This window comes from Manacus candei, unplaced genomic scaffold (genome assembly GCF_025592945.1).
Source record: "Manacus candei isolate 608988 ecotype Guabito, Panama unplaced genomic scaffold, ASM2559294v1 h1tg000017l, whole genome shotgun sequence".
Lineage (NCBI taxonomy): Eukaryota > Metazoa > Chordata > Aves > Passeriformes > Pipridae > Manacus > Manacus candei.
The window spans coordinates 24,244,068-24,264,972 of NW_026138065.1; positions in this window are offsets into that span (position 1 = coordinate 24,244,068).

Genomic DNA, 20,905 nt, shown 5'->3' on the forward strand with positions numbered 1-20,905 from the left:
AAGCATTTGGTGCAGTCTTTTATACTTCTCCAGTATAGTCTATGCTGATAGAGACCTTCAGTCTTTACTTGACAGCAGCATTATGAGATGAGTTTAAAGACCCATCTAGGGAAATGTTGGCCATGCTGTATATGAAAACCACCACTGCTCACAGCTGAATCACTGAGCAAACAACACTCCATTTTTTAAAGATTGACTGTATTAGTGGTTAAAAGGACTATGAATGAATTTGATGTCTCACAACTGAAGACAGAAAAAAATCTCCACCAGTAAGATCTTCCCCAATATCATTGTTCTAAGCAGATTAGTGAAAAGTGTCACAAAATTTTCTCCTCAGTTCATCTGTTACTTACACTTCCTTGTATTATTTTTTCTGTTAACCCCAGCACTGTATTGCTGCCAAGTCAGCCAAGGAATGCACTGGAACACACTTTAAGCCTTCAGAGGACTGCAAAGAGTGTTTTAGAAAAGACAACTTGTTTTGCAGCATCTTGGCTGTTCCGTGGAGGAACCTCGGCCATCCAGGTGGCTCAACAATAAATTCAGTGGCAAGAGCCCAGGCAGTCATTTGTCCATTTTTGCACCCTAAAATAGAAGAACTGGTTGAGGCTTGGGATATGCACAGAAACAGCAAATTTCTGCTAATGAAAGAAAAGGATAATAATGCTGAATGCCTTGCCTTCTCTTACTCATGAGTGACTACTCATACAGTAACGAAGAGAGCACTCTAAAATAATTGCTTCAAGAGCCATGGGAGCATATAGCATAATCAGGATTCTGCTTTTGATAGATCATCCATGAGGAAAACAGACTGGGTATTCTTTAAAAGGACATTGTTATGGAGCCAACTGTTGGTCTGTTATATTTATCTGGGATGCAATGAAAATAAAATACATCTTACATAAATAATTTATGCAGACAGATAGACAGACATCTACACACATATACACAACAAGGCTGTATCCTTTAACATACAGAAAGAACTTCAGAGCCAGGTAGGATTTATCATTTGGAGAATGAATATTCCCAAGTTCATCACTTTTGTAAGGATAAGAACAGTGGCTGCAGACTCATTGAGCCTCTCTAGAGGGACCCAGATGTTCTTCCTCGACTGACTGAGATGTGGGGAGATTGGAAGAAAACATCGGATAGATTATGATCTCCAGCCAGCACATGATCATTCTTTGCTACGTTGCAATTATTCACTTTGAGCAAACACATGGCAGAGAGGTACCAAAAGAGTTAATCTAAGAGCTGCTGTGTCCTAAAAAAAGCAACTCAATGTCTATACTTCCTCAACCTTCAGTAACTGTAGGGCTGTTGATCACAGTGTGTTTTAAGACCTAGTGATTACAAAAAATAAGACCTATTTGTCTACTTGTCAAGTAACATTATTTGATCTAGAAATCCTTAAGAGATGAATTAAGGAATTAATCCATTAATTAGAAACAAAAGAAACCTCCATTCATATATATCTCTCTATACCACAGGGATATTACAAGAATGGTCTTATAGCACATTTAGGTCCAAAAAGGTAGCTCATATTTTCTGCTAACTTTCATGGTTTCAAATAATGCAGGATTTCCTGTTTAAATAGATACTTTAGCCCCTTCTTGCTGAGGGAAATGCTGCAACTCTTGCTCTAGGCAACAAATGATAAAAGCAGGTAGGAAATTGTTTGGTTAGTTTCTCACTGATTGACAGTCTCACTGGAGGTGTGAGAGGGAATGGAAGGACCCTCACACTACCTACAGACAATGTCTCAATGCAGGTGCAAAGTAAAATGGGCAATGAAAAATGGGAAAAAAACCAATTTCTTATTGTTGAAATAATAGACAAAAATAATAATTACCCATTGTAATATGTCTACTCATTGCAGTGCTAGGTCTGTGTCTTACGTATCAGTTCAGTAAGTACAACAGAAAAGTGCAAAGTACAGAACATTGTCAAGTCTATTTTTCAAGTATTCATTATGTAAAGATCATTGGGAAGCACGGGGGGGGTTACTGGAGGACATTTTGAAGGGTGAACTTGCATCTCTCATATCTTCTACTGTAAGGTAAAAATACATATCAAATACTAGCAGGGTCTATTCAGTTCTTAGTCTGCTTCAGCTTTTATTTTCACTCTTTTAACTGACAGGTTTGTGTTAACCAAGACCAGGTCCTTCAAACTCTCAGGCTATGTCAGGCACACTCACGCTATCTTTCCTGTGTGCATTTGTCATATCAGGACCTTTGGCTGCAAGCTCTGCAGTGAGGGCAGACCCCCGTGCTGGCACAGACACAGCACTTGCTGACGCAGGATCTCGTCAGTTCTGCTCAGCCTGTACTCTGCCAGCACTGCCAGCAAACCCAAGAGGATTGCCTTCAATTGACTGAAGGCAGCAGGATTTAGCTGTAAAGAGAAGGCATAGGCTTTTGAGACAAATGGTTTGTCACACCTTCCACCAGGCAAACACATCTACAGCACTACACAAAGCAGGAACAGGTCAATAGCAAATGAAGAACTCCCTCAAAACAGCAGAGAGTAAAAAATAAAGCAGTAAGTCTTAGGAAAAGTCTACTTCCTTTATAGGGAATTAAAGGGGGGAAAAATATGAGTCATCTTCATAAAATGGATAACTGGTGTGCATTTCAAATGTAACCCCAATTTGACTTTCCATCCCACATCATGCCTTTGCAGAAAGATCTATCACACACAGGTGCCACTTCACCCCCCGCTGATCCCAAGTGTACAGGTGCCCTGAAATGTTGGACTTGCACAATGAGTGTTGCTGATGTTGCTATTTTACTCTTTTGGTCATCTGTGACCTATTTTTAAGCCTCTCCAATAGCCAGCACTTCCAGCACCTTCTACATGTACACTATTTTTAGAAAGCACACTTTATACTTACACTTACATCTGTCATCGGGAGATCTACGGCCAACATCTTATTTATGTTACTGTACTTTCACACATTGTCAGACCTGCATTTCAGCTGAAGTTTGATGCTAACATTGGAGGTCATGTCTTTGGTAGCATTTGGACAGGCAGACTTCTAATACAGGCCCTGAACACTGATCCTACCCAGCTCCAAGTGCACTGACTAGGGAAGGAGTCACCACTACCCTGCCACCCTCACAGCACCAGGAGGAGAGGTGAAGAAAATGACCAAGTACTCTCTTTGAAACAGTGAAATGTGATGGGAAGGGCTAGAGCAGTATAGTTTGAGAGAACTAGAACTCACCTTGGGTAGCCTTTGAACAGCTAATGAAGAATGACCAGACATAAAGATTTTTCGTTGTAATTAAAAGTGTATTTTAAAAACCCAGAACTAAAAAAGCAAGCCTACGTGAAGGTTACACAAAATTTGTCAGCTTTAAGTAGAACATTGTCCTTTCCACAGAAAGCATAGTCCTTCACAGAAGTCTCCCAAGAGGCAAAGGGGGGCACTCATCGCAGATGAGTAAGAGACACAAATCTGACTTTCCTTCAAATAACATTGGTGCAATGTGGCCATCCATTGTTATTTGTGTAATTCAGAGAGGATCTGTGCTCCTCCCTTTATATTTTGCCTTGAGATTTGTATATAAGGCTAGACATAGGCCAACAGGTAATACAGAAAACCAAGAAGGGTCTTTCATTTGCTTCATCCCTGTAAGCAAGCAGCTGAGTGCTGATTTGAGACAGAGATGTGGCTCTAGGAATGAGTTCTGCCTCTGTGAGGGAAAATAAGGGGTGGCAAGAGCAGAAGTCTAGCCCAAACCCAGCATATCTGTCATAGCCATCACCTCCTTAGCCAGGAAAGGAAGCAGCAGCCCCAAATTCCTCCCACAGGGAGACGTCTCTCATCCTGCAGCCACCACAGTGACACTGCTGCCTTACACCATACCGAGGCCAGCAAATAAAGGACAGTGCCACCTATGGCTGCTAGCCGACAAGACATACAGAGACCAGAGGTGTGTGAGTCTTTTGGGTGAGAAGGAGCTCTTCTGAGTCCTGGTTCGAATTCGATCATTTGTGTCAGGCTATGCCAGCTGACTCAACTGTTTGGGATGGGCTGGCCATCAAAAAGCATTTACCTACACCCTCTCCTTGTTAAGGACGTTTTGTCTAACTTGGATATTAGGAAAAGGTTCTTCTCCCAGAGGGTGGTTGAGCACTGGAACAGGCTCCCCTGAGAAGCAGTCACAGCATCAAGCCTGACAGAGTTCGAGAAGCATTTGTACATCGCTCTCAGGTATGTGGTGTGATTCTTGGTGCTGTCCTGTGCAGGGCCAGGAGTTGTACTCGATGATCCTTGTGGATCCCTACCAATTCAGGGGATTCTATTATTCTGTGATTCTTTGGTGAACCTCAGTGCATTTCCTAACAGAACTCTGACCTGGTCCACACTGAAGGACAGAGGACAAGCAGGTTCTCTGGGACCTGGGATAAACTGGGACCTGGGATAAGGACTACAGGCATGGGTAACCCAATCCCAGGAGCCTCCTGCAACACATAGAGTGGATAAAAACATCTTTATCTTAAGAGCAAACACAGCCATTAGCCCCATTTCCCAGGGGAGGAGGTAGAGGCAGAGAATAATGGTAAGGACAGCTATCATGGATCAGACCAAGCATCCATCTAGCTTTATTTGCTACCCTCTACATTTCTGTTTTTGGGAGTTACAGGGCAGCAATAAACCTACCCATAGGATTTGTAACCATACTGATCATTCCAATTGTCAGGCTTAGAAATAGTACAGAAAGTACATCAGGACCTGCATATGAAAGACCAGTTTTGTTGCATTGCCCAGGATTTCAGAATAAGTTCTTTAAAAATATGCAGGCTTAATGCCTGTTCATTGCTATGCAGGTCTTTAATTTAGCTCTGTCCTGTGTACAGAAACAACTAGACAGGGTAACTAACCCACAGTATAAATCACTGTACCACAAACTCGGTGCTGCTGATGTCCAGCAATCAGTGTATCTGGCTGAAGGAAGGCGGCAAGATTTGCCTCTAACCACTCATCCCTTTTCCTGGTTGTCACTGTCAAACCCTTATCTCCCCCTCAGATGACAAGCTATGGAAACTACCACATGCAGGACCCTGTAGCCTGGGAGCTAGTGTGTGTGGCTGCTCTGCTAGTAAGGAATTTAACAGCTGCGGGATTACGTGATTATCTACACGTAAATCATCCTGTGTAAAAATAAGGGTGTTTCATCCAATTTTTGGAAACAATACAGCACATTTTAGCCATGGCAACTGTTTGAATGGCTGGGCAGGTTTCTTGTGTCACGCTCGTGGGTGGAAGTGTGGGCAGAGGTGGGATTACAGGGCATTGTTTCCACTGTTCCTGCCTGCCGTATAACCTCACCATGGCCATCTCCCTGTGTGTGAAAGCTTGGCTGAGCAGCATCTCATGGGGATCTTGGTTCAGTCTCTCTGTAATGCAGATTAAACACAGCAGGCACGTGTGCTGGATCAACCACTTCTCCTTTTTTCCAGATAGTCAGTCTTCATCAAAAGCTATTCCCCCAAAATTCACAGACAGGCCCCTGTACACAGCAAACCATGTCCTACCTCCACATTCGTTCCTCAGTGTTCAGCCCCAGCAACAGCTTTTCACCATTTTCTGAAGGACAAAATGTTCAGGTGCCAATAGACCAGGAAAAAAATGAGAGTGACAGAGTTGAGCATAAGAACTGTGTTAAAGCTCATCAGAACTTTTCCCCTTCCCCCTTTCCATGGCATCCAACCCACAAGGGCTACATCATCCCCAAACACGTTTTGCAGGCAGGAGGAATTCATGTCATTGTAGCACCAGGCAGGGCCCCATAAATTACTACCATTTTATGACACAATGAGAATTACATCATAGCCCTGAGAAGCATTGCATTTTCACTGATTCCTTTGTCTAATTTGAAAAGCCAAACTATACAAATATTCACCTGCAAGAGATGTCATAGGAGAGAGGGGCAAAATCTGCCTGCCTGGTTTAAAGCCTGGGTTTCCCTGGAGATGGAAACCCTTTTTGAAGTGGAATTGCACCATGCTAGAGAATAAACATTAGGGGATTCAAAGGCCAAGACACAGGGTTGCCAACTGGAGATCCTTTTGTGAATCCCATAAATGCTTTACAAGGTGAGTACAAATTATTGTCCTCTTCTGTTGTATGGAATTCCATAGCTACATTACATCCCCAAATATCCACCAAAAAGCACTGAGGCTAAAAAGCCAAGCACTCAAAATTTGGTTGGAGAGAGAAATTAAAGTAATCTTATCTATCATAAGAATCTTTAATTGCATGATGCCATGTTACTTTTTTCCCCAAGCTCTGTTTTATTCAAGAAGGAGCTATTGAGGCAAACCTTCCCCTTCTCCCACAGACTGGATGTCCCATATCTCATCTACCAAACGTTGTGACTGTTTGCTTGTGGTACCCTATACCAGGTCTCTTCACTGAGATTCAGCAGGATACAGGAACTCAAAAGAGTTCTCTGCCCTTCAGCTGCAGAGAGGTTCAGTGGGTCATCCCATGGCATTCAGTGAGCAGAGTATGCTGAGACCCAGTTCTTCACTCCAGACTCTGCAGCTGCTTTATGGCAGCAAAGGACAAAGGCTTAGCATTTCAGACTGTGCAGGCCATGCTTTAGTGCTCAGGTTATTCTGTCTTGTTCTTTCCTGGACTCTTTCTAGGGCAGGACTCTTTCTTTACTCTCTGCCTCTCACTTGCTGACTCTTTGCTTATGTTGGCTTTTTTTCCAGACTCAGTTCTGCCTCAATGCACTCAGATCCCTCACAAGCCCCTCCGTTTTCTCTAAGTTCACTATTCCTGTGCCGTTGTCCTCCTTCCCCCAGCATATCCCTGTCACAGTGCTTTCCTCACCAGGTCCTTGCCCCAGACTACCTCAACCATTCTTAGAGGAAGTCTTTGGCTTCCCTTGAATCTACACTTAGCCTATAACTTTGGTTTATGAAAAGAGAAAAGAAAAATATTGATTTGGGGTGCTTTTTTTCGAGAATCTTTTCTTAGGTAATGTAGCAGGCACAGGCAAACTGCAGCTGTCCCTCAGCCAGCGCTGCATGAAGTAGCCTTCCCTTTATCCTCAAAGGTTCACACGTGGGATACCCTGGCTTCCCTTCAAGTCACCACCAATAATAGGTGTAACGTATTCCCTTTCCCAGGGCACTGCGCATGGCCGGTCGCGCTGGGCTCTACCCGCAACACGAGAGGCGGATCTGAGTTCAGCCGTCCCCCAGACCAGGGGGTTCTCCTTTTAGCAGCACCAGCCAGCGCTCCCGCCGACTGCAACAGCTGCAGAAGGAGCCTGCGGGAGCTGCGCTGAGCTCTGACGGGCACAAAAACCATCACCCAGAGCAACACCCTCTGCATCACATATCCCAACCAACGCCACGTACGTGCTGGGTGAACGCTGAGCATTTGGGGAATCTACCTCCACACAAAACCTGAGCATTTTCTAACCTGTCTGTATGGCGCATTAAATATTGGCTTTACAATTTATCACTTAAAACCATCTCAGGGGCCATGGAGCAGCTGTGAAGGCATCTGGTTGGACTGAGCAAGCCCATACATGAGGTGTTTGTTCAGCTTCAAATCCACAATATGAAACAAGCAGTTGAGGATTAGAAGGAGCAGACAACTGCAGACAACAGAGAATTTCCCTGAAGTAGCCAGATCACAGCCCTTTCTCTGTCCCTTCGCCCAGTTTCCTTGTGCAGGAAGAAACAAAAGGCCTCACTTCTCCAAGCTCCAGTCTCACCTGTTTCTGGCTATGGCAGAACACACAAGTAAGAACCTACATAAGCAAACAGTTCTTTCCCCAAGACTGATTTCATTTAGAGGTTTGACTCCCAAAGCCCCCAGCACACTTCCTGCAGGCTAGAGTGTCTTGAGAAAAAAGTGGGGGTTTTTTTGAGAGACTCCTACAAGCATCTACAAAGTATCTCAATTGCAGCACTCTCTTGCCAAGTTACCCAACAACCTGACAGCTTGTAGGTTGCCCTAGGTCCTCTCTTTGTGATACTGATTACCATTTCGTTATTCCCTTGTGGTCTCCTGCATGTCTTGAACCATTTTGTCTTGGACTGTGGAGTTTCTTAGTGGTGAGGTTTCATCCCCACAGCACCTACTGTGCTCTGGGGGGAAGTAGACAGTGATATTACATCTCCTCCCCAGGTTTTGCATGGAAAAACTCCAAGGGAACATCGCAATTGTTCACTCTTGCAAAACTGACACCTCTCCATCAATATATTTCATCTTTTGTAGTTGTTCCAGCTGAGAGCTCACTGACACAGAGGAGCAGGCAATAAACCACTGTCTAAATGTCAGATGATGTAGCAAAGAGCTGGCTCCCAGGAGGGAGTGTTACACAAAGCAGCTCCCACCTTACCTGCACTTTATTATCAGAGCAGTCTGCTGACACTGCACCTGCTGCTTCTAAAACGTGGTAGAGGAAATCTTATAATATACCCAGCTATTACATTACAACCCACGTGGCACGTAGCAAAGAATTGCACAAAGCCCCCAGCGACAGATTGCTAGGTTATAAATAGGTGCAGGACCTACATAACTGGAGTGACTTGTAGCTGCAGAGCAGGGCTCCAAATTAATGACATTTATGAAGTTTCTGGCTGCAGCTGGCCTGCTGGCTGCGAATAACTGGCTCTGCAGAGTGGGTAGCAGCAGCTTCCCTCGAAATGATGGCAGAGAAAGAGAGACAGTAACACGTACATCCAGTCAAGGCAGCTTGATGGAACATGTGCAAACCAAATTGAGGGCCTACAGGTAGGGGGGAAATATTTTATGCAATACATTTCTCTTTCAGGGAATGTTACATTCACAGCACAGCCTGCATGCAATGCCAAAGCTTGTACTGTTTCTACACATAATGCCATACAATGAGATAGTCCCAAGAGCAACATGGATAGAAAATGAAGGAGTTTGATCTATTTGCTCAATCCAATCCTCATCTCTTCTTCCTGCTTAAATGGTTCTGACTACTTCTCATAAGTAATTTAATTTTAAAAAGAGGAAAAAAACAAAGTGATTTCTTCATAGCATTTTAGCAATGCTTACACCTGAGATCAGTTCAGTTGGTTAGGGTATGGTGCCAACAACACCAAGGTTGTGGGTTCAATCCCTGTAGGGGCCATTCACTTCAGAGTTGGCTTTGATGACCCTTGTGGGTCCCTATCAATGCAGAATATTCTATGATTCTCTGATGAATATGCATGACCCATGTTCAGGGAGCATATTCCCTGAATCACTGCTCTGAGTCACAGCCCACTATCCCTCTTCAAACACTCCTGGGAAAAGCACACTGGGCAACAGTTGTATCCACTGGATTTTTTTTTTTTTCTGCCAGAATTACAAAAACAGAGAGGTTTTTTAAATACCAGCACTGTCACATTTCAGAGTTTATAATCTGCTAAAATAGGGATTATTGTATGACTGATGAGCTGTTCCCAAGTCTGTGGGCTCCAACGCAGGACAGTGTGGCATGCCAACTAATTGGTAACTTTCCTTGGGCACAATCCTACCTTGAACAGTACATAGTAACTGAACTAGTTAAAAAAATAAACAAACAAACAGCCCCCCCCCCAACCAATACCACAACCTAAACCCACACTAAACTAACTTAAACCAGCTTGTATTTGCTGTGAGACAAGAGCAAGCCAGCAGATGGCTATGACAGATTAGCCAAGAAGAGGCAATCTGCACTTTTCCAAACCTTATGTAACACAGCTTCATATTTTGGCTGAGGTTTTAACACCTTCCTAGCTCCAAGAGTTTGCAGCAGCATTTTGCCTTCATGGGATACATCCTTTGAAGCCAAGTCTCTGACTGAGGGAAGCAGACATTTATATAGACATAGTACTGGGAAGTCTCAGATGGGATTCAGTCACATTGTGCTGTGGCCATATATATTTATCCTCCTGGCTGCAGTCCATATCTCTATATTCTTATCCTGAAATACTGGTTGTCTAAATAGCATGTCAAGTATACTCTGGTTTCTAAGAAAGTCTTTCTTTGGCATTTAAATTTTACATGTTACGTAGGAACTATAGATAGCTGGATTGCTCGGAGATTTCCCATGTGCCATGGATACCAGCACTGGAAAAGGCGGGGAAGAGTACTTGAGTCTCTCTAAGATTATAGGCCTAACTGATCCAGCAACAACCATTGCAGGACCTTTATACTCCCTAAATATTTGTATAGTATTTTATGTAATCACAGGTATTACATCTTACACATGCAGTCTCATTCTTTTTTTTTTTTACCCCAAATTCTTGACTGCAAGTCCCTCCTTTGTCAAGAAGTGCTCTACAATGGACAGTGTCTTAAAAACAAATAAAACAAATTCTTGTTTTCCCAATAGTCAAATCCTAAGGAGGCTGAAACCAAAATTAGTCTCACATCTCCAGGCTAGCAGAGACATTGTGCTTATTTTCCTTTTCACAGCCTTCCCCCCACACCTTTTCTGGTGTTTGGTTTTTTGGGGGGCTTGTTGGGGGGGAGAGGGTCTGTTTGTTGGGGTTTGGGAGGTTTTTCTGCCTTTTAGCTCTCTTTTGATGTAAAAGCCCTTCCTCTCTACAGCCCTCCTTGCTCATAGTTAATCCTTTTTCCATCTCTTGATCCTCCCAGCACTAACCTATCCTATTGCTTTCTAATTCAAACTCAGGAACAAACATGTGGTCCTCTCTCTTACTCTATCCTTTACTTTCCCTCCTGATAACCCCTGAAATGTTTTTCCTCTCAATGGTCCCACTGCTTTCAGCTTCCCAATCATCTCCCTAAGCCCCTGTCACACGCAGAATCAGAAACACAGAATGGCCTGGTTTGAAGGGACTATTAAAGTTCATCTAGTTCTAACACCCCTGCCATGGGCAGGGACACCTTCCACTAGACCAGGTTGCTCCAAGCCCCATCCAACCTGGCCTTGAACATTTCCAGGGATGGGGCAGCTACAGCTTCTCTGGGCAACCTGTGCTGCTACCTCACCACCCTAACAATAAAGAATTTGTTCCTAATATCTAATCCAAACCTACCCTCTTTCAGTTTAAAGCTATTACGCCTCATCCTATCACTATTAGCCCTTGTAAAAGGTCCCTCTCCAGCTTTCTTGTAGGCCCCTTTAGGTATTTGAAGGTTCTAGAAGGTCTACCCAGAGCTTTGTCTTCTCCTGCCTATCCCAACCCACCTGCCCTTGCTTACTGAAGGCCACAACAATTTTGAGTGTTTTGAGTTCCCTGCCAACTTTGGCATTGTCTAGCAGGCTATGCCAGAGGAGATGGAGCAAAGCTTGGCATTGCAGGCAACGAGGGTGCCTGGAGGAGCCATGCAGTGTGCATGCTTGGCTGATCAGCCCAGGAGCTGGGCACACCAAGCCAAGTACATCACCGGGCTTGTGAAGCTAACACACAACCAGTTTTCAGGAAAGCTTAAATGCCTGCTGGAGAGCTGACAGGCTAGAGCTTGTAGTGTTAATGGCAGGCCTAAAAATACTCCCCTCTGGGAATCCAGAGTGCATGGCATAATCATTAGGACTCCTCATTTCCAATATCTATAAAAAACACCTGATCTCATGAAAGTTTTCAAAGAAATCTTCCAGCAGTTCCAGCTGTTATTGAAGTGCTTCAGATTAGGTTTCATGTAGAATGTAAGAACAGAAATACACAAACAAGCACAAACCCTTCCCCACAGAAATAGCACCTGCGGTGTCCTGTGATAAACGTTGTCCTTCAGCAGCCTGAGCTTCTCATTCAGTTATTGCACATACAACAAAAACTGGAACTAGGAATTGTGGAAATATAACACAAAGCAAATTTTGGAAAGGTTAGGATTGGGCAGATAGAGTTTTGCATCCCAGTTCTCCTCGCAGCCGGTAACATTTCCTGGAGGCAGCCAAGCACATCCTCCAGTGGATGGACCTTTCCCTCCCTGTAGCTCACTGGAGAGCAGCTCGTGATAGCTCTTCAAGGAGCTGAAGATCCTGAAACCATAGGGCATACATTTGGTTAGAAAAATGCCTTTCAGTCTGCCAAATCATTGTAAGGCATCAAGCAGCATTTTAGATACTGGGATTAGAAAACACAGCTCTGTTTCCAGTTCTGCTACTGATTTGCTGTCTCAAATTGGTGACTTGGTTTCCCCACTGGTGACATTTCTCTTCTCTCTTAAAAGCTCTCAAGTGCTGATAAAAGCATGTGATGAGAGCTAGTAGAGAGAAAGGGAGAGAAAGAGAGAGAAAAAAAAGAGAGAAAGAGAAAATGAAAGAAGGAAAGAAGGAAGGAAAGAAAGAGAGAGAGAAAGAGAGAGAAAGACAAAGAAAAACGGAGAGAAGGAGAGAAGGAGAGAAGGAGAGAAGGAGAGAAGGAGAGAAGGAGAGAAGGAGAGAAGGAGAGAAGGAGAGAAGGAGAGAAGGAGAGAAGGAGAGAAGGAGAGAAGGAGAGAAGGAGAGAAGGAGAGAAGGAGAGAAGGAGAGAAGGAGAGAAGGAGAGAAGGAGAGAAGGAGAGAAGGAGAGAAGGAGAGAAGGAGAGAAGGAGAGAAGGAGAGAAGGAGAGAAGGATTGATTTCTTTCATTACTATTTGCCCTGTTACTTTTAAGGCAACCTCATCACACACATCTCAAAAAAGATACAAAGCAGTTGAAGGGAAATTGTTGTCTTAATCTTCAGCTAAAATATTTAATGGGGAAAAAAATCCAGCTCTTTTAGGAGTGATTGCTGCTAACATCTCAGTGAAATCTAAAGCAGATGGGTCTCAGTGAATAGTCCACCTCAAAAATACAAATTTATAATCATTTGGGCCTCAGGCAATGCTGGCTAGAAAATTTGTTGCAGGAGCTGACAGAAAATGTCATGTTGCCATGTGTAGGGAGGATAACTAAAAATAAAGTAATATCAAAGTGAGACTACTGTGTCATGCTCTTTGGACATTGTTTTGATCTTTCAGTGCACTGGAAGTAAGGCTTATAAATTATAGATGTTATTGGGAAGGGCATGTAAATATCACAAGACAGAAACAGGTTATTAGAGAGAAAGAAAGGAACAAAAATTTGAGACAGCAGGGGGAAACCAGCAAAATCTGTACTCGGCTACAACTGTGTATACAGAAAGTATAATTGGAAGTATAATTGGAAGAAGTAGCTTTTTCTGTCAAATACAGTGCTATGTTGTCATTGACATCCCACCAACAAATACAAATGCATGAGTCAATGTTCTGAAAAACATGCAGGACAGATTAATGTGTCATTATCTTCTACGGACCTCAAAATCATGCAAGTAATCAGAGGTGATGAGCTCTTGAAGCATCCCCAACACAGCCTTCTCATTCAGCATTACAACCACGATTTTAGCACCAGGTTGTTGTTTTGGAGGTGTCAAACTGCCAGAACTAAAATATACACCCATATTTTTTAAATTATCAGCAAGAATCTCAACTATTTCCTGCCTCAAAGAGGTTGAATCTTGGCTAGATCTAGCAAATAACGAGGAAACACAAAATCAAAACACAAACCAAGCGGTAACACTTTGATACGTGTAAGTGCTTTGACTATTCATTTTGGACATCACAAATGGACAGTCCAAAATGCTGATCTAACTTTACCTCCTACCATTTCACACAGCTAAAGATATTTGATAGTGAGATGAAAAACAGACATGTAAAATTATGAGCTATCATTATTTAGGAGCATTTTATTAAGTAACCTAGTAATGAAGATTCCACATTACAAAAAAAAAAAAAAAAATTCAATAATTTTAAACACCCTTGGCTTGAAGAGAAGTGAGCAACTGTACACTGGAACAACATCAAAAACCCAAGCTGTAACACTCAGCCAAGTGCAGGAGTTGTTCACTAATAATACAAATTTAAATCTAAAATAATAGATTTTAAAAAGAACTAAATCAAGTACTAAATAAAAAGGATTGGAGTTTTCTGAAGATGCTAAGAAAGGAAAACAATAAAAAAACTGTGGAGCTATCTGTAATAATGAAGAAAATACAGTAGTAGTTAATAGATATTTTCCTGCTACCGAAATAGGTAAAAGAACATCTGTTCATATCATGTGGTGATGAAATATGGTATCATATGGTGATGAAATACCTTGTGTTATAAAAATAACAGGCAAAGGTTAATGAAAGCTAAAGCGGATTCAAGTTTTAAAATAGTTGTTCAAAGAGTTGTTTAGACCACTGAAGCTGAATCATTAAACCTTTGAATGTTGGGGAAGCTCCAGGAGAGGACAAGAACACATATATTGTACCAGAAAGGCATAATTTTGACCAAGACATGGCTGGTGTGGGACTTCATAACAGAAGGGTTTTACTCTTCTGCAGTAGCTTGCCTTCTGGACCAAAGAATGACAACAATACCAATCCATGTGGCACTCACCAAGTGGCTCTCAACCTGGACAGCCATCAGATCTTCAGCAGCAGTAGTCAATAAGGGATCATTTCCAAACATAGGTGGGTTTTTGTAGGCTTCCTTACCAAGCAATCCTCACCCTGTTTTATTTACTACTTTTCATCAGTTGCAGCACAAACAAAATCACTCTTGATCCAGGCTGACAAATGACAGAGAGACCTGAAGACCAGTAAGGAAGGCGGACAGGCAGTGATGCTTGTTGGCCTGAATTGCTGGTGAGCCCAGAACAGGAAAACAGCTTCTGTTCTAGGAGAGGCTCCTGAGTGGTTCTGTATCCCTGAGAGAGTAACCCAGGCCGTGCTCACCAGGGAACCATCAACTATTAAAAAAGGCTTATGCTGACAGCACTTATCAATCCTCTGTGACTTACTGTGATCAGTATAATTAAAGCATGCAAACAGGGGAATATCAAGAAGCCAAACAACCTCTCATTTGGCTCTGTTGCAACTACTGCTGTGCTCCATTCTGGTACCCACATGCCTAGAAAGCAGCTGAGAAACTGTAACAGGTTCAGTGAATAATGAAAATAGTTAAAGAACAAAGAATGTACAGAACTCAGTCTGTTTCATCTATGGAAAAGAATATTACAAATGTTTTCTTCACAGTTTAATCACCAGTTTCTGGCACCAACTGCCATAACTAATGGCTCTTAAATTCAGCAATCAAAAATCTAGCAGGAATCAATTGATGGAAGTTGAAGTAGGCAAATTCATCCTCAAAGTAAGACTGGAATGACTGATCATTTTGATTACGTACCCCATACCTTGTGATGAATCTTCCCTCTCCCTCTCCAGGAATCTTAAATCAAGAAAAAAGAAAAAAAAAGTAATCACCTGAAAGCTATCCTCCAGATCAGCTCTGAAGTGGACTTTGTGTTACAGTTAATTCTGGGGAATTGTTATGACCTTTGCAACACCAGAGCTTATCACTTGCTTTCCTATTTATTCTTCAAACAATTCTGCTTGTAACTCTGAACATCAAAAATGGAAATCAATATTGTTCCCCTCAATTTCGTACTTTTAATCCATTTTGAGGCTTCTGTGCTATCCCATTACCTCATATGGATATACATTTGTACACCTGTTATGCTGATTGCTGAAAGAGTAGTTTCTTGGAAGTAGCAGATATCAGCATTAAAAGTCAATATTTGGCTCAACTCCATTTCAACAACAATATCTGAAAAAACAGGAAAAGAAAGAAATGAAAGAAAAAGGTGAATTCAGACACACCAAAAAATGGCCTTTCTACCCATCTTTGTTATGTTTTGAGAGCAAGTGGGGCAGATTTTTGAAAGAACAATGGAGAATCTGAAGACAAGAGGCAGCTGTGTGTCTAAGGTTCTTCAGAAGTGACACTTCAGTTGGACCATGCCGTGAACATCAGCAGAGTTAGTCCCAGCACTCTCTGAGCTGCCCTGTCCTGCTTCCCCACACCACCGTGCCATGAAGCTGGGTGCTTGCAGCAGCACTGCCATCCATTTCCCCAGCTCTCCCAGGTTTTAACTGCCAAAAAGGCTGCTGGCCACATTTCCATTGCTCTCAGTAAGAGTGTAACAGAACACCTAAGCTGGTAGACCCATTCTGAGCTCTGAAACCCTCCTGTTGTTCTTTGTGTTGGTGGATGAAGCATAAAGAGGGAGACATCCGACTTCGATTGTGGATTTTCCCAGGAAAGCAATTTTTAAAAACAAAGATCTTTTGGTGACTGAGGAGCACATGAACAACAAAGCGTACACCTGTTTGCCATAGCCTGGTCGTGCTTAACTTACAATCCAGCAGATTGGGATGTCTCCTTTCCTCCAGAGGGAATCCAATCTGCCAAAGCTCAAACTGGCTTTATCACGACAATCTGCCAAACTCAGGTCTGCTCCTTCAGTAAATCTCTTAGATTTGATACTTTAATTTCTTTGGTACCTGAAGGAGACCCTAAAGCTTACCCGAACCCAAAACACACTAAGTGCATGTCTGAGAGCTAAAGGCAAGCCCAGGGTTGCTGGGATTGATGCTCTGCCAACTCCTCAGCTCTGAGGAGCCAAACTCCTGGCTCTCCAGACAGCTGAACTCATCCTCTTGCCCAATATTCATTTACTCACCCCCAAAGTGAACAGGAGTTCTGAGCAACGTACGGCGCAATCAGGATAACTTAGCATTCCAGCTAGGCAATGCCTAGATTCAGGTTAGAGTCAAGAACCAGAAAACACACCAGAAGAAAATGAGTAGGTGAGCATCCATCCTCCAAAAGTATCACAAGGGCATTGACAAGACTGTACTGTTGTTCTACATTATGGATTTGTCCATGGCAGACCCAAGTCCCAGCCACAGTTTGCCCCTCTTTGGGTCTGATTCTCTGCTAAAATAACTCATCTGAGTACTTATCTTTGAGTTGCTGCAGAAAATAGGAGACTAAAGCTACCATATAATTGTAATCAGTGAAAGGAATAAAAGCCGTCAGGATTATTATATTCGGAGATCTTAAAAATTAGGCTTGGATGGCAGGAAAAATAATCTAGAAAATAAGACTCTATTTGCTTTATTTCTGTGCGTTGAAGGGAAAGCAGTGTCTATAAAGGCTGCCTTTTTAAGAGGGGTGTGTTCACTGAAACACATATGACTCACTGCTGCCGTGGGTCACGTATGGACAGTGTGAATGTCAAGGGCAGAGGTTTCACATACACACCTATGCTACTGCACAAAAGACTCCTTGGACAATGTGAACAAAAGGGAAGGGACAGAGTGTATAGGTAATGTCTGATCTCCTCCTGCCCTATTAATTCAAGAGCGTACATTATGTTGGTTTTGCTTAATGAAGTGTCTATATCTATTTTATGAGCCCATGTATGTTGTTTCCTCTTTCAGCATGTTGAATGCCTGCCATTCAATCAGTGGGAGGGATTTGCCATGATAGACCCAGAAGAATTTCTGTAGTCTGAAGAGGGAGAAGCTCAGGATTCCAATCCCCTTTTTATAGTGGTGCTTCTGCTGTTTTCAGAGATGAGAAAGAGCTATATTATTGTCTAATGGACCTTGAGGCCCAATATCACAAAAATCACCAGGAGCAGAACTCTCCTCCAAGATTTGTGGAGTCCTTCTCCCTGTTCTTGCTGCAAAATATCCATTGTATATCCTCTGATAGTTCAAGTGAATTAAGTGCCGTTTTGGAGAAATAGCAAATACTGCAGTCAGCAAAAAAGATGAAGCATGCATCTTTATATAAAGCTTCATTTAATGTCCTTTGAAACCAATGTAAAGCCTTACACTGACGTCAGCGAGCTTTCAGTCAGACTCATATCACTGTAAATGTAAATTCAAGCTTTGCAGTAGTAGAACTCATGTAATAAAAAAACCATTTTTGATGTATTGAACAGTGCAATCAGGCTCCCTTTTGATCATCCACAGCAATCTTCTTCTGTGGGTTTTAAGGCATGTTATGAAGGGAGGAAAGTATCATCAGCCTCAATTTACAAGTGAGAAAGAAGAGGCAGGAGGAGACAAAGTGATTAGCAAGGCTGGCTAGTACGTCACTACCGACATGAGAATATAGCACACGCTTCCCGACACAAAAGTGGGCTCTTATTAGATAAGTCACACTGATAAGAAGATCTAGTTTGTTACTGAGATATCAAACCTTCCTCTTTATCTTTCTAGGCAGAGCTTTCAGAAGGAATGAGCTCCAAAAGCTTCCGACACAAATTCCAGTCAATACAGAGGTTAAAAAGACACAACCAAGCAAGCAAAAAGGACTCCCCCCAAAAGTAATTGAAGAAAATGAAAAGGCACAAAGTCCCTGTAAAAACCTTATGTGACCTCTGCAGGATTCAAAATCCAGCTCAGTCCACAGCAAAGTTTCATATGTGAGCCTTTCCTTTAACCAGCAAATGTTCATGGCAGCTATAATTTGGGTATCTCCTGGCTCATTTCTCCTCCTCAGGGTGGCCTCCCCGACCTGATGACACCTTCCATGATACACCCTTCTTCTTGAATGGGTCATCTCCATGCCTATAACATGTTCTCCCAAGAGGAGGTGGCCCCCCATTCCAACTATCTAGGAATGTAGGATAGCCATGGTTCCAGTTTCCACAGAGAAGTTAACTAAAAGTCTGAGGGGACAATAGCTCTGTGCACAGCCTTAGCCCTGCCCAGCTCTGGAGTCACCCATGCCCACGTTTATCTCCCCCAGCAGTTAGTGGCTGCTCTGTGGACTTACCTGCACGATGCTCTACCCTTCGGGCACCTTAAACCTGCCATTGGGCTATTCAGCTATGACACTGTGCTGCACCCCATCCTGGGAACTGCTCAGCGTCTGCTGGGGCCCTGCAAGCCCTCAAAGTGGAGGAGGGGAGAAGAAAATTTAGTTTCACAATTAAAATTTTTCATTGCTGTGGTCAGGTATAATGCCATGTGCTGACCTTAAACGGTGCACCAGGTATGAAAAGGAGTAAAGCTTTTATGCCAATTTTTGTTAGGTGAAGCAATCATATAATTATTCAGGTTGGTTTTTTTTTAAAAAATCAGATTCATTCAAATGAAGCAGTTATCTAATATTTTACACATGATTTCCCCTGCTCAAAACCTACAGCACCGTCTTGCACCACTGACAGTGATTTGCAAGTAGTTTGCTTTCCCTAAATTTCAATGAACAGCATGAAGATAGTAATATCAGATTGCCTGCCAGAAATCCTCATCATTTACACAGAGAAAAGCCTGATGAATTAATCAGTCTTTAAGCACAGAAGAGGAAAGGAAAGCAGAGATACACAGGCACTCCAAAAGACTCTGTAAGGAAATGCTATTTTTAATATAAAAGATTGGCTTGCAGTGCAGCGTTCAAAGTCAGAAGGACTTAAAAACTGTTTTCTATTTCTGTTAGCAAAGCAGTTGCAGGCAGGAGAGCTGGAACCCACTATTGCTTGTGCATCAGCAGCAAGCCTATTTATGTAAGCTGCTAAGCACTAATGTACACAAAATCACAGCGTGCACAGTTTGTAAACAGGCAGACAATGCTGTAGTGCCAGGGACACGCACATGCACATTCCCTGGTTCCTCTCTGAGTGGAGTGGGAAATGCCATGCGCTGAACTACCTGAACTTTGCATTCAGAGGCGCCTCCACAAGTCGAATCTAAAGCTGCCAGATAAATGTTCCCTCGGATGCATCCGTGCACATTGGTGTGACGTTCTGTGGCAGGTTTAGTTAGGCTCAAGCACTTGGTATTACCTATATCTCCCTGCTGCAGCATCACAGCTCCTGTCCTTCCCCCCTCTCCCAGCCCTGGGAGAACAGTGGCTGCCTCATCGCTGTGTGCTGTGCTCATGGAAGAATGAGTGTGTGGGGGGTTGTTTTCATCACCTACTGGCTTTATATCTTTCTGTCTTTTCTTGTTTGGAAGCCAGTGTTGCACTCCTTTTATAATCTCCTCTGCTGGGGGATGCAAGCAGCACCCCAAGCCCTCCTGTTACTTTCTCTTGCTGCCCTGCAAGAGCCCAGGTTCTGCCAGGGGACATGGGGCACTGCCGTGCTGTTCACTGCTCATCATGTCATTTTTTAGTATTTCACACACAGATCCTGAAACAGCAGGGCATTTTTTTTGTGTGTCACAGGACATATACCACATTGCCAAGCTACTGCCACAGTCCCCTTGTTCCCAGCATTCTGTGTTTCTCTAGAGTGCTGTTAAGTTTAATCCTAAAATCCAGTCCATCCTCTAAGGTATTTCTCATTCCTCTAGAGGATCACAAGGAGTAGCTTCCCTCTGTGTCAGAGGAAAACATTCCTTTAGGTTTTTGAGCTCTGTCTTGCCCCAGAGGGTATCTCAGATTGCTCGGAGACCTGGCTGGCAGCTTCACTGGCACGAAACACATGAGATCCTTTATGCAGATGGTATCTGAGATAACACTGGCTGGTTGGACCTAAGGAGGTCAACATCTTAAACTATTTTAAAAGAGGCTGTTGATATGCAGTCAGTGAGCTGACAAAGTCCAGGAAGACAGGCTGTGTCCCTTTCTCACTGGGTGGTGGTGATGGAGCCTGTTCACACCTCACGGATGAACAGTTTTTCCATTAAAATAAAAAATATAAAAGGCATCTCTATTTATTTGCAGGAGCACTTGCATAAGAACTGCCTGGAGCAATATTAGGACTGTGTCTCCATAGAATTTACTAATCATGCATAAAATAGGTGCGTCGTTCCCCTGGGACTTGTTAAGAGGGCTGGAAGTAGAAGGGGCTGAAACTGCCCTTCTTCATGGCTAGGTGGGAAAGGGAGTTTTGCCTACTGGAAAGGCTTGGGAATCACTGTTGGAGTGGGCTGTGATTTAATGCTACGAAAAACTGTATCCCCTCAGTAAATGTACTTGGACTAGATTTTATGTAAGCAAACTCAGAAAAACCTTACTCATCCTTATGTCACTAATCCACACACCTCATAATTTCCACAGGGTAGGGGGAGGAGAGTCGTCACACTGCTGCTTGCCAGCCAAAACATAACACTGAT